At 42.7% G+C, this 14,602-nt stretch overlaps 1 long non-coding RNA gene across 1 annotated transcript in view; it reads right to left on the minus strand.

The window, feature by feature from the left end:
* LOC102115515 (uncharacterized) overlaps nt 1-11,687 on the minus strand; it is a 36,551-nt gene extending 24,864 nt beyond the window's left edge. The window contains exons 1-3 of the long non-coding RNA XR_006691672.3: nt 10,106-11,687; nt 9,309-9,382; nt 8,386-8,569 (exon numbers count right to left, since the gene is read on the minus strand). This is a non-coding gene — a long non-coding RNA (uncharacterized lncRNA). The remainder of the gene's footprint in view (nt 1-8,385; nt 8,570-9,308; nt 9,383-10,105) is intronic.
* Nucleotides 11,688-14,602: the final 2,915 nt, after the last annotated feature.

Consider the following 14,602-nt stretch of genomic DNA (forward strand, 5'->3'; position numbering starts at 1 on the left):
TAGTTGTTGGGGATTCTTTCTGCAAAGTTGTCCAGAAATACAGAGATTTTTTTTATTATGAAAAACTTCAAAGATATGCAAAAGTAGACAAAATAGTATAATAAACCCCTATGTTCTCTTTATTCAGATTCTACAACTATGAATTCGTGGACAATTTTGTTTCACCTAGACCCCCACCCACTCTCCCCAGTCCTATTATTTCAAAGCCCATCCCCAAAATTATTTCATTTCATCCATCAATATTTTCTATGTGTTTCTCAAAGGATTCACATTTGTAAGATCTAACTATATATCACTATCACACTTAAAAGCTTAATATCAATTCTTTAATATCAAATGTCCAGCTAATGTTTAAATTTCTAATTTGTCTAATAAATGTCATACTACTTTAACCGTGTATTTGTTTCAATAAGAATCCAAATAATGCCTATACATTTCAACTGATTTATTTCTTTTCCGTCTTTTTTCCATCTATAGATCTTCCTCAATATTTTCCCTTGCAACTTATTTGTTAAAGAAACCAAACTGTTCTGAGTATCCCAGAGTCTGGATTTTCCAAAAAGCCTGCTAAAGGGTTCTTAACTTTTCATAGTTAACCTCTAAACAGGAGGAGGGATAGAGAAGCTGAAGAAGCTATTAATCTGCTGGTGAGAACATTTTTATACTTTTCCTAAAGGCTGCTGATGCAATCGACAAGATCACTGTCATGTCAGTTGCAGGCTGCAGTGAGGAAGCCCAAGATTTGTTATGCCCCCAGGTCTTCCCCTATGTTCCTTCTAATGAAGACATCACAGGCACAAGCGCTCTGTGTACCTCATTATCACACACTGTTTTTCTTGAGACCCTGCTCCCTTCTCTCTCCCTGACATAGGCATGGGTCTGTGCAGTGGAACTAAGGGGATGAAGATGTGGGTTTAGCAGCAAAAGGCAACAGGTGGGAGAATGAAAGGGTGAAGAAATAGGTAGATGAAGCCAAAAGCAGGGGAGTCCAGGATTATGGATGGATAGGATGAGCAGACAGGGTATAACAGGGGTGTCACAGCGAAGGTGGTGGCTCTGCCGTGATCACTGAGTCTCATGCCTGGTGACAAGGAATTAGGCCACTTGGGCTGGGAATACATATGACCTTTTCCTCTGCCGTGAACACAACCTCTGCTACCTCAAACTAAAATCCTGTAAACAACTCAGCCATTGTAGGAGATGCATTATGACTTGAGTTGTTATGACAAATTAGATCTGGTTATGCAGTTATGGCAGCCCGTGCTAGGAAAGCTGTTAGCCCGATGACTACTTTATTCTTCCCACACGAGAACCCTGCAGTGAGAACTGTTCCCCTTTTATATACAATAGTAAGATTCTAGAGCCTTCCCCTATGCTATAAAGGATCACATAAAAACAGCAATACCTTGCTGACAGAGAAATAATATAAAGCAGAGGTATATTTTCATAAAATAAAATGTTGATGCAATTCATGGACATTGAAGGTATACAGTCAGCCCTCCATATTCATGAGTTCTGCATCCGTGCGTTCAACCAATCAAGGCTCAAAAAAAATTCAAGAAAAATAATTGTTTAAAATACAAACTGTAAAATAATATAGTATAATAGCTATATATACAGCATTTACATTGTACTAGGTATTCTAAATAACCTAGAGATGATTTAAAGTAAACAGGAAGATGTTCGTACATAGGCTACATGCAAATACTATGCCATTTTATGTAGGGGAGTTAAGCACATACAGATTTTGGTATCTGCAGGGATCCTGGGACCAATTGCCCAAGGATACCGAGGAACAATCATCCTGTATCTTCTCCTTTTTATTCTCTTTTGTTCTCATAATAAGCTTTGAAAATTAACAAATTTTTTTTCTCATGTAAAAATCCCTCATGAGAAAATAAAATTCCCTTCATGACACTAAACCCCTTCATGAGAAAAAAAAAAAAAAAAAACTGATGATCTCCACTTCTGGCAATGGCGGCAATGCTTGTTAAATGCTCACCTTCCCACTGAAAACAACTAGAACACCTGGACTAGATACTTTTTAAAATGTATTTGTTGGCTTCAGAGACCTACCAAGCTGAGGAAGACTTGAGGAGCCACATTCCTGGAGAGAAAACTGCAGAGAATTGAGTCCAATATTCATCACTGCTTTTGCCCTCTTGGTGTTCACAGGTTTCAAAGCAATAGCTAAAAGGTTGAAAGCCTGAGCAGAAAGTGGCAGCTGAAAGACTAGACAGAGCATTGACAGTCTCAGGTGGGGAGGGAAGCAAAAATTGGAGTTCCGAGATCACCAAAGAGAAGGTGCCCTGGTAACCACATTATGCTTTCAGTTGGGACTCCCACTGGCTATACCCTAGGCATAATGGTGAACAAAAATTAATCCGACCTCACAAAATCTGAAGCCTACCTTCAAATCATCTCAATCCCAGGTCTGATCAAGGTGATCTGTCCCTGGGTTAACTTCATGCCAGACACAAAACAGGTCCTCTGGAAAAATGTAACATCATACGTAACTTCAAATTAGCCCTACAGTTCTTACATGCATGTCTAAGCATGCTAGGAGATGAGATCAAATAACCAAAAACCAATAGAAAAGAATAGACAGTAGAAACAGACTAACACAAAATCAAGACATTTGAGTTTCACAGATTATAAAGTAATTGAGATTAATTTGTTCAAGATATTATATGATGAAATGGAAAATATCAAACTGTAAACTTTTTTAAAAGGATCAAGTATAAATGCTAGAACAGAAAAATACAACAATTGGAATTAAAAATTCAAGAGTGGGGCTTAGCAGCAGTTAAAAAGATAATGGTTATATGGAAGATAGGCCAGAAGAAAATAGCCAGGCTGTGGGAAATCCAAATCTTAATAAGCAGAGTAAAATTTTGAAGGTCAAAGAAAAAGAGAAAATCCTAAAAGCAGATGGGACAGCGGTGGAGGGACACATTACCTTTAATAGAGTGACAATAAGACTGACAGCTGAATTCCCAACAGAAATAACTGAAGCTTGCCGGACATGTCCCCAGATGACATTGGTGACCAATTCTTACTTTCTTTTTTCGCTTACAATTCTCTAGAATAACTATAGAATATGCTGGGAATGCAATGGCCTGAGATAAGGAAGAACTAGCCAGAACAGCCTGGGCTCTGTTCCAGTCCCCTCCTGGAACAAGATCTCCTGCAACACTGTAGCACAGTGAGTCCAGTTTCCTCTGGTATAAAACCCAAAGTGGAACACATTTTCAGGGACCCTCAGCTGTGGTGAAAAGTGGGATAAATCCATCCTCCCTGGGCAGATTTCCTGAGCCTTAGGGAACCAGCTCATCATGAATCCTAGGTTTCTACTGTCCTCTGCTGCCTATCTATGAGTAAAAAAGTTGCTTCACTTAATTTCTTGTGTTACCAGATTCATGCAAGTGAATTGAAACTAGTGAAACTAGTCCTTCCTTGAGATTGAAACCAGTACACAGTGAACATGCTTCACAAAGCCAGGAGACAATGGAATGATGCTTGCAAACTGCTGAAAAAAAGAACAGCTGAGCTTCCACTTCCAATATGGTAAAGTAGCTGCTACCATACCCAGATTTCCCACATATCACAACTATAAACTCTGGACAAAATTAGAAAAAATAAAAACCTGATGACATTGGAAAGTGAACAAACACAGGTAAATTGTGAAAGAAAGTAGACACTTGGAAAAAAGGAACAGCACGGGGTGAGTTGCCCATTTTTACAGCATTTTGCCTGAGTGTAGGCCAAAGTCGGTGCTGCACACTGTGGTTCTGATAGAACTCCACCAGCACACCTCTACCGCACTGGCTTGAAAAAAGCAGAAGACAGAGTTTACGATAATCAGCCACTGGAAGGGAGAGGGAAGTCTCAGAAAGGATACAGTCAGAAAGAATGACCACAATGTCTGTGTTTAAACAGCCCAAATCTCTGGCTAACACCCAAAGCACAAAACCACAAGGCAGATTCTAGCTAAGAATATGAGCTTTGAATACCTGTGGGATGATATCAAAATGTCCAACATACATATAACTGGATCCCAGAAGAAGAAGAAGAGACAATAGGACATAAAAAATGAAGAAATAATTTCCAATTTTTTCCAAATTTAATGACACACATAAATTTACAGACTCAAGAAACTCAGTGATTCATGAGCACGACATACACACATAAAATGACATCAATATCATCAGACTCAAACTGCTGAATACCAAAGATAAAGAGAAAATCTTGATAACAACCAGAGAAAAGAATACAAAACACACGGCTAAACAATGATTCAAAATATCACAAACTTCTCACTTGAAACTAAGATACCAGAGACATTGGTAAAACACTGAAAGTGCTGGAATAGAAAGCTATCAACCAAGAATTCTACATCCAGAGAAAATAAACTTCAAGAATCAAGGCAATATAATGTCATTTTCAGAGGAAAGGAAATAATTGCCAGCCTGGAAGTCTATACCAGTGAAAATATCCCTAAAGAAAGAGTGAAATAAAGATGTTTTAAGATAAAGAAACATTGAAATAATGTATTGTCAGTAGATCTGTACCAAAGAAAATTCTAAAGCAGGTTCTTTGAGAAGATGAAAAGGATCTCAAATGGAGCTTAGAAATGCAGAAAGAATTAAGAGCCACAGAAAAGGTATGTGGGTAAACATAAAAGAATATATAATGTAAAAACTATAATAATCTTGTCAAGGGAGTTAAAATATACACAGAAAAAATATAAATGACAACAGTAATACAAATCAGAAGTCAAATGAAGTTAAAGTGTTCTAAGGTCTTTGAATCGCTTGGGTGGAGGTAAAAGTACTGTTTTACATGTAGCGTAATCTAACCCGTGCCAGTCAGACCTCCCCTTCAAGACTTAGGGACTTATTCCCTCAGCTGTCACCTCTCCTTATGAGTTGCCATCAGCTGAAAAGGGCCACCTTGCCCAGTGACATGCCTCCTTCCCGAGGCAGCCTACATCCCATAACTGCTTAGTGTGTGGATATAAAAGCCTGGCCCCTCACCCAAACTCAAGACAATGCTGAAAAGCCATCCCCACTTCCAAGGTTCCCTGGAGAGCGCTTTAGTCTTTCATTCTAATTGCAGCACAACCCAACTTCTCCCTTTAACAAACCTGCTTCCTTTCCTTCCCTTCCACTGGTGTTAAGCCAAGAACATTTCCCCAGTAAACCTTCTGAACAATAACTACACCTCAAAGTCTGTCTCCTGGGAGACCCAACCTGAAACATTACATTCGACTTTCAAAAGTCTAGGAGCTATGTTTAAATTCTAGGATAACCTCTAAAAGAGTACAAAAACAAAATGTAAGATTAGCAAACTAAAAGAGGTAAAATAGAATAATAAAAAATAATCCAGGCTGGGTGTGGTGGTTCACGCCTGTAATCCCAGCACTTTGGGAGACTGAGGTGGGTGGATCACTTGAGGCCAGGAGTTCAAGACCAGCCTGGCCAACATGGCAAAACCCCATCTCTACTAAAAATATAAAAATTAGCAAGGCATGGGTGGTACATGCCTGTAATTCCAGCTACTCAGGAGGGCAAGGCACAAGAATTGCTTAAATCTGAGAAGACAAGGTTTCACTGAGCTGAGATCATTCCACTGCACTCCAGCCTGGGCAACAGAACAGAGACTCTGTCTCAAAAATAACAATCATCATCATCATCATCATCCAAAAGAAGGCAAGAAAGGAGACAAAAGGGAACGTAGAACAGGTGAATTAACCAGATGACTGTTAAACTTATGAAAAGACAATCAGTAATAATCAAGAAAATGCAAATTAAAGCAATACAATTATTCATCCAATAGATTTGGAAAGATTTAAAGAATGATACCATCCAGCACTGGCAAGGATTCCAGATTACGGACTCTTTCACATATTGCTAGTGGGAATGTAAACTGTTACCACCATTTGCAAAAGCAACTTGGTAATAGATATTTAAATTAAATATTCATTGACCCTTTGTAGCAGAAACTAACTATTCAAAAAATTGTTTCCTCTTGTTCTGGGCACACCTACACTACATTTTCCAGATTCTTCTGTAGGAGACAACTGAGTCCTAGCTCAGTTATGACATGACATTCCCTTGTCAAAGGTAGCAAGCTCCTGTGGCCTGAACCCTGGAGTGATTATGTGTAGGAGACCTCTGAGTACCTGGAACTAATGTGGACTATTTTACTTTTATTATATTTGAAAGATGATATATTCTAGGGTCTATTTGTTACATCAGTTAGCTTACTGTAACCTATATATCCTTTGACCCAACAATATTACTTACAGGCATCTGTCTTTAGAGGTAAAATTATAGAATACATAAGACCCTTTGTGTAAGGAAACATATGACCAGAGCAACCTGAATGTTCATTAGTAAGAGAAAAGAGTTGCATCAGTTATAATACATCCATACTAAGGAATATTATGCAGCTATTAGGAGTTATCTCTGTGCCTACTGACCTGGAGAGACTACCATAATGGTTAAGGGGGAAAAAAACCAACCTGATACAAATGCTTAATATAATTTATTTTGTAAGAAAAGAGAAACTGACCCCAAAAAAATGGCATATACATGTGTGCATATATTTGCATGTGGATGGAGAAAGGTATGCAAAAATGTGAATCAAGTTTTTAACATTAATTATCTCAGTGATGTAAGAATGAGCAAATACAGGCTATGGGAAAGAAAAAAAGAATAACAGAATGGAAGCCTATCTCAGTGTAATATTGAATACAAATGTAGAATATAAAATTGAATCATTAAATATTAAATCAAATATGTAAAAATTAAATATATATGTATGTAGAGAAGGATGAGAAGGTAATATCAACTTATATAAAATTCACTTTTGTCTTAAATGTTAATATTTTAATGTTACTTTTATAATTTTAAAAAAACTGGAAAAAAAAAAAAGGAACAGGCTTAACCCCTACCTAGACTGGGCTTTTTATGCCACATAGTGACCATTTTTCTAAACTGACCAGCCTGGATTTGAGACTATGTAGTGGTGTTGGGGTTGTGTCAGTGTCTTGTCGAGCCAAAAGTCCACTAAGCACTATGAGGGTGGAGTTTTCCCTGAAAAAAAAAAAAAAAGTCCCCATAGTCAGTCCTCCCAGGTAGAGTTCAAATCTGGAATAGGAAATGAAGGTGCGAGAGGCAAGTCTTAGACTAGAATAACTTCTTAAACTTTAATGTTCTTACAAATTGCCTAGAAGCCTTATTAAAATACAGATTATATTTCAGTGGGTCTAGGGCAGGGCCTATGATTCTGCATTTCTCATAACTTTCTAGGTGATGCTGACACTGCCAGTCCTTGGACCACACTTTGCACAGCCCAAGGACTAGTGTAAGGGAAATCTTTCTACTCTCTCTGGGGGCAGAAGCAGAATACAGGGAGCAGGGGGCGAGGTGTTAGCTAAGTTGCCCCAGACAAAGCAGGAATAAGACCGGGAGCTGGGCTACCAAGACACTCTGAAGATGGCCTGAGCCATGCATGCCTCAGTTGCGAGCTCCTGTGCATAGGCACTCACCCTCCATCAACCTCAAACCTTCTGTGAAGTCTTGTTAAAAGTTACATCCCAGGCCCTGCTGCATTGTCAGGAATTACAAGTGATAATTCCTGGAAAGACTGATCCCATGCTTATGATGAAGTGTCAACAGTAACAGCTGGGTCTGTTTCCCCTGAGGTCAATGCAGTGGTTGCAAAGGGCTCCCCAGCAGGAGGAGCCCTGGTAGCCTCTGTCCAGGTGATATGAGGAGCAGAAGCTGCCAAATAGCACCCTTGATGGGAGAAGAACTGAGGCCGTTTCTGAACAGGGAGCAGCAGTCTGGCACATCCACCAAATAAAAATGAACCAAGCTAAAATGGCTTGAGCAACAAAAAGGGATTATTTTCTCATGTAACAAAGAGTCTGGAAGTCAAGCAATTTCAGGGTTGGGTGGTTCTCAATCCAACGACACCATTAAAGACCCAGGGACTTCCTGTCTTTCTGCTCTGCCCTCCCAGGCATGTTGGCTTTTGTCTCAGGCTGTCCCTTCATGGTGGCCAGATGACTGTGGATGGTTTAGGCATCACAAGGTCACACAACACGTAAGACAGAACACCCCTTCCTTGTATCCCTGGCAAAGATAACTTTCCCAGAAGCAGCACCCTCTTTCTCCAGTCCTCCTTGCAACTCAAGAGCCAGAATTGCACTACATGCCAAGTTCCTCTACCAACCACAGAACAGGGGAACAAGATTCCCTTGCTTGGCTTACAGGAATAAGATGATCTCTCTTTATGTGAGTGGGGTCTAAGCTTCCTTAACAATGCAGCTGCCTGATTCCCGAACAAAACTGTGGTCTGTGAGCAGGGAAATACCTGGACTGGGAACATGTACTGGTGTTGGGGTTGGATGGGAGAATGAATTTGGGAAAAGCAGACAGTGGTGTCTTCCATTCCTGAAAACACCCATAAGTATATGGAAGGTTCTTTGAGGGGTGTTACTTTCCGTCAATAAAGGTAGTAGGTGGTCAAGACACCATCCTGCAGTCATAAATCAACCCTGGAAGACAAAGGAAAAGAAAAATTAAGGAAGTGGATAGAGATCAAGTTTCACCAAGAACTATAAAGATCCAAACAAAGGGCCCCGTGTGAACTATGCACATTCCTACTTCAGTGCTTTTACCTGTGCGGTCTGAACTGCCTCACCCCTACACACACACCTACCTGGCACACTCTCTTGTCTTTTATCACAGACCTTCATTCCCTCCATTTCAAGTCTGTCACACTTCAGAAACTTCTCTAACGAATCCAGCCTACAATAATTTATCCATTCTCTGTATTCCTTGAGCATTTGTAGTCTATAACACACTCTGTCATTTAACTATAGTGTGCATTTTCTGGAACTATTAGTTTTTATACATGATTATAACAGGATGTTAAAATGGAACTCTTTCTGACTCCTCTAGAGCACCTAGAAAATAGGTGTCAGCTATCCTCACTTTCCAAAGCAAGATGTCAAACCATCTATGCAAGAATTCCAAGGAAAAGGTCTCACAATTTTGAATGTTCTCACCACAAAGAAATGACGTGTTTGAGGTGATGGATAGGGTAATTCTCCTGATTTGATCATTACACAATGTATACATGTATCAAAACATCACACTGTGTCCCATAAATATGTACAATTATTGTGTCAATTAAAAACAAAATAAAACTTTTAAAAAATGGGGAAAAAATGGTCTGAGAAACAGTTTTGTGACCATTGTCCTTAATGGTATAAAATGTTGAAATTGAGCAACCTGGGAAGTAGACGTTTTCATTCTCCTATTAGTGTGCTTTCTGTCTTAACGTCCCGTTACAGGATTGGATTCAACTGCAAGTGAAAGAAAACACAAAGCAAATGACTTCTAAAAGAAAGAACTGTATTCCTCTCTCATGTAAATACTAAAGTAATGGCTCAAGGCTGATATGGTGAATCTATCCACATTCCCACCAGTAAGAAAGGAGAAAGGTCTAAGTCCTTTTAAGGAGACTTCCTGAACACAGCACACACACAGTCTTTATAGCCCATTGGCCAGAACTGAGTGACATAACTAACCCTAGTTACAAGGAAGACTGGGATATGTAATCTTTATTCTGAAAAGCCCTATGCCCAGTCAAAAGTCTAAGGCTACATCACTGCGGAAGACACAGTGAGGAAACTAGGTGTTTCTTCCATAATCCACCTCTTTTTTTTTTTGTTTTCCTTGAGATAAGATCTCGCTGTGTTACCCAGGCTGAAGTGCAGTGGCACAATCATTGCTCACCTCAGCCTCAACCTCTCAGACTCAAACAATCCTCCCACCTCAGACTCCCAAGTAGCTGGAACTACAGGTGCACATCACCATGCTCGGCTAATTTTTTAATTTTTTGTAGAGAGGGGATCTCACTATGTTGCCCAAGCTGGTCTCAAACTCCTGGACTCAAGCAATCCTCTCTCCTTGGCCTCCCAAAGTTCTGAGATTACAGATATGAGCCACTGTGCCTAGCCCCACAATCCACCTCTCTAACCCTAAAAATGCCCATGTGCACCCATCTTGAAATACATAGAACATACCCATCCTTTCCATAAAAGAAGGCAATAACCCAATCAGTAACTGCATTCAGCTTAAATCCAGAGTGTATGACTGGTGCCCAGTCCTCTCCATCAGGCCCAGATGCAGCTCTCAGTGGTCAGGTGATCTATATGCTAATAGTGAGTTATCTTCCCATCACATACCTAAATTTAAAATGATAGAGAAGAAACAAGATAACAACAATTTCTAAAGACTCCCATTTGGAAATGGGGAGAAGGGGAAATGCCCAGAAGTCACTGGCCCATAACTATTACATAACCCACTGGGCAGGAACAGCAAAGGCTCCTGTCCTGATTCATAGTGAAGTCATTTCCTTGGTTGGACACTCTGGCAGCTTCTCACTCTCCTTTCTGAGAATAATTCCCTTGTCCACTGGCCCTGGCTTTTCCTTCTGGAAGTTTCTCCTTTATCCATCATCCTCTTGACCACATCTGAAATGGGCCTTGGAGGGCACACACAATCTCCTTTCACACACTCTTCCTGCTAATGCAGTCTCTGGAACACAGGCATTACTCTACAGAATGCTGCTCACAGGTTTTTTTGTTTCCAATATGATTCCCTCAAAATTTTAGTAGGCTTCCAGTTTATCTGTTTCCATGTGTGCAAAACCACAGATAACAATGTCATCTAGACACAGTTTTTAAGCCTAAAGTCTCAGGCTTTTTACTTACTGGCCAGTGTTTGGCCACACCTGTCTCTCTCTCTTAACATAGTAGCTACTGAAACAAAAGGTTTGGTAAGATTTGATTTTTGCAACCAGCTAAGCTGATTCCCATGATGGCAGAGAACTCGTAAAGTAAGTTGCTTGAAGAGGGTTTGGGGTCACAGTGCTACATGTTAGCGAGGCTGTCATTTTGCAGCCACCTCTTGGGGCAGGTTCAAGTTGGGGTACAGACACAGTCAGCTTAATTAACACTTCAAACACCTCCAAATTGCTAGACTCCCAGTCAAGTTAGAGTGCAGGCTGCATCCCAGAGTGCCTCCCTTAGCAAAGTGACATTTCCTTCCACATCCGCTTGTAGACTAGCTCTCAGCTGAATTCAACTCTCTCCTGTAGGACTTTGCTAAAAGCAGCAAAAAGCTGCCTGACCACCAATATTCTAGGCTTTTTCTACCATTTTCACTAACACATGGTCTGCCTTTTGAGGTGTAGCAGATGCAATTTTACCCAATGTTTTTTGCTACCATCTAATGGAGATGACCTTCTTCCTATTCTACAACATCTATGTTTCTGCAGCCTATCACCTTCCCAAGCTAATGCTTAGCACTCCATTTCAAGACAAAATTCTGAATTACTTAGTATTAGGTTTAGTTGTGTCAGACAACCCATAACAATAGTGGATTTGCTTGTGGGTTGTTTGTTTGTTTGTTTATTTGTTTGTTTTGAGATGGAGTCTCGGTCTGTGGCCCAGACTGGAGTGCAGTGGTGCAATCCCAGCTCACTGCAACCTCTGCCTCCCAGGTTCAAGCGATTCTCCTGCCTCAGCCTCCCAAGTAGCTGGGACTACAGGCGCACTATGCTGCCACACCCACCTAATTTTTTTGTATTTTTAGTAGAGACGGGGTTTCACTGTGTTAGCCAGGATGGTCTCGATCCCCTGACCTCATGATCCACCCGCCTCGGCCTCCCAAAGTGCTGGGATTACAGGCATGAGCCACTGTGCCTGGCTTTTTTTTTTTTTTTCCTCTGAACTTTTCACTGGCCTCCTGCTGCCCAAAGGGTCCCCTGGTTCTGCTAACTTAATGTCTCAGAACTTTGGTGGTGTTGGTCTCAGACCCCACTTTGCCATCCACTATCCAGCGGGTGGTGGTCTTTTGGATGGTTTGCATGGAGTTGCTGCTGTCCAGGGCATCACCAAGATTGAAGTCCTTGCCATCTTCCAGCAGGCGGTGGTAGATGGCAATCTCAGCCTCCAGCTTGACCTTGATGCTCAGCAGGCCCTCGTACTTCTAGGCGTGGCACTGTTGCCCCGGCCCAGGTCTGTGCCAGCTCTGACTCCAGGTGCAGCAGGATCCTGTTGAACTGCTCCATCTGCAGGGAGTAGCAGGCCTCCACCTTCCTCAGGCCGTTCTCCAAGCTGGCCTTCAGATTTCTCATGGAGACCAGGTTGATCTCCAAGCAGCTCCGTGAGTGTCATCTCAGAAGCTCCAACCTTGGTGGACTGCATGGTGACTACTGTGATGCTCTCCTCAATCTGCTGAGACCAGTACTTGTCCAGCTCCTCTTGGCTCTTCTGAGCCAGCTCACCATATTGGGCCTGGACGTCTGCCGTGATCTTGGCGAGGTCCTGAGATTTGGGGACATCTACCTCCACAGTCAACCCAGAGTTGGCAATCTGGGCTTGTAGGCCTTTTATTTCCCCTTCTTGGTTCTTCTTCATGAAGAGCAGCTCCTCCTTGAGAGCCTCGATCTCTGTCTCCAGCTGTAGCCGAGTGACACTGGTGTCATCAATGACCTTGCAGAGCCCATGGATGTTGCTCTCCACAGACTGGCGCATGGCCAGTCTTTGACCTGGGCTCCCTTCTTCTCCAGGTGCTCCCAGATTTTGCTCTCCAGCTTCTGATTCTTGGTCTTCAGGCTCCTCACTCTGTCTAGGTAGGAGGCCAGGCGGTTATTCAGGCTTTGCATGGTCTCCTTCTTGTTCTGGATGTCTCCCATCCTGCCAGACCCCCGGCCATCCCCACAGCCAGGGCCCCAGACCCCATGCCACCCCGGAAACTGGTGGAGGGGGACACAGAGATCTGGGAACCAGAGCCCCCAACACCTGCATAGATGCTGGCCACACTGCTGACGGGCCGGGTGTCTTAGCTGGGTGCCTGGACAGAGCCCAGGGACCGGTAGTTGGTGGAGAAGGTGGAGCGAGTGGTGAAGCTCATGCTGTCCAGTGGGGGGAGAGAGAGGGGGGACAGGACTCAGGCTTTACCAATGATGAACAGTGGATTTTAAAAGATGGAAGTTTTTTTCTCTCACACATGCACGTTTCAGTAGTCAGTGTGTGTATGACTCATCAGGGGCCCAGGCTGCTTCCTGCCTACTGCCCGACCTCCTCAACATGCTGCTCCCACTTCTGCAAGCAAGATCTCAGCCAACTGCCTTCCATCCAGTGGAAAAGCGGGTTGAGGAGAAGGCCATGCCATCTCCTTTTGAAGATATTTCCTGGAAGTTGCCTACACTGCATGTACCCAATATGCCATTGATCAGAATTTAGTACCATGACAATGGGACTCCACACGCCATTGATCAGAGTTTAGTCCCATGGTGGTTAGCTGCTAGGGAAACTGAGAAATGTTGTCTTTATTCTGAAAAGCCATGTTTGCAGATGAAACTCACTCTATCATTGTAGGAAAACAAATGGAAAAAAAATTGGGGAACAACTAGTGTTTTCTGCCAAAGTGGTATTTCCCCTCACCTCAAACCTGGTGGAATGAGCTTCTGGGAGACAAAATCAAGCTTGTCCAAGGTCCCCTGAAGTCTGTGGGGTACCGGAGGGTGGTGCCAGAACGCTGGATGAATGAGCCTAAAGGGAAAGGGTGGGTACCAGGGCTGAAAGCAGAGAGAGGAGAGGAGGGCCTGCATGACTGAGGGAGAGCTGGCCTGGCACCCTCTTAAGGGACTTTGTCTAAGATGGCCTCCTGGGGGCCACTGGGACACAACAGAGTCTCCCTGTGTGAGTCGTCGGATCACTGGAAAACCAAAGAAACTGCAGAGAAGAGACTCCCAGAGAGGAAAGGCAATCTCCGAAGAATACACAAATTTTTGCTTCTGTCCCCAAAGCAAATCAACTTCAAACTTCTCCCACAGCCAGAATAAGCCATGTCAGGTGGCACTGATGCCAGTCACAGGAGACTCTCCCAGCCATTAGTTGTCCTCCCCTCCCGCCCACCCCAACCTCAGAGCAGTCAGCAACATCGGTGAGCAAGCTGGCTAGGAGGAAAACACTCGTAAGGTCAGGTGAGAAGTCAAGGCTTCTCAAGCCTTCCTCCCTAACTCAGAATTGTAGGCCAGAGAAAGAGACCAGGAGAGCTTTTCATTTTAAATAAAATCGGAATTTTTCATGATTTATCTAGAATTGCACATTTCATTTCTGTGGTTCTCAACCCTGGCTATCCATCTGGAATTCCTGGGAAGGTTTAAAAATACTGCCGGGCGCGGTGGCTCAAGCCTGTAATCCCAGCACTTTGGGAGGCTGAGACGGGCGGATCACGAGGTCAGGAGATCGAGACCATCCTGGCTAACACGGTGAAACCCCGTCTCTACTAAAAAAATACAAAAAACTAGCCGGGCGAGGTGGTGGGCGCCTGTAGTCCCGGCTACTCAGGAGGCTGAGGCAGGAGAATGGCGTAAACCCGGGAAGCAGAGCTTGCAGTGAGCTGAGATCCGGCCACAGCACTCCAGCCTGGGTGACAGAGCAAGACTCCGTCTCAAAAAAAAAAGAAAAAAAAAAAAAATACTGATGTCTGGGCTTCATCCTCAAAGA

This window comes from Macaca fascicularis, chromosome 13 (genome assembly GCF_037993035.2).
Source record: "Macaca fascicularis isolate 582-1 chromosome 13, T2T-MFA8v1.1".
Taxonomy (NCBI): Eukaryota; Metazoa; Chordata; class Mammalia; order Primates; family Cercopithecidae; genus Macaca; species Macaca fascicularis.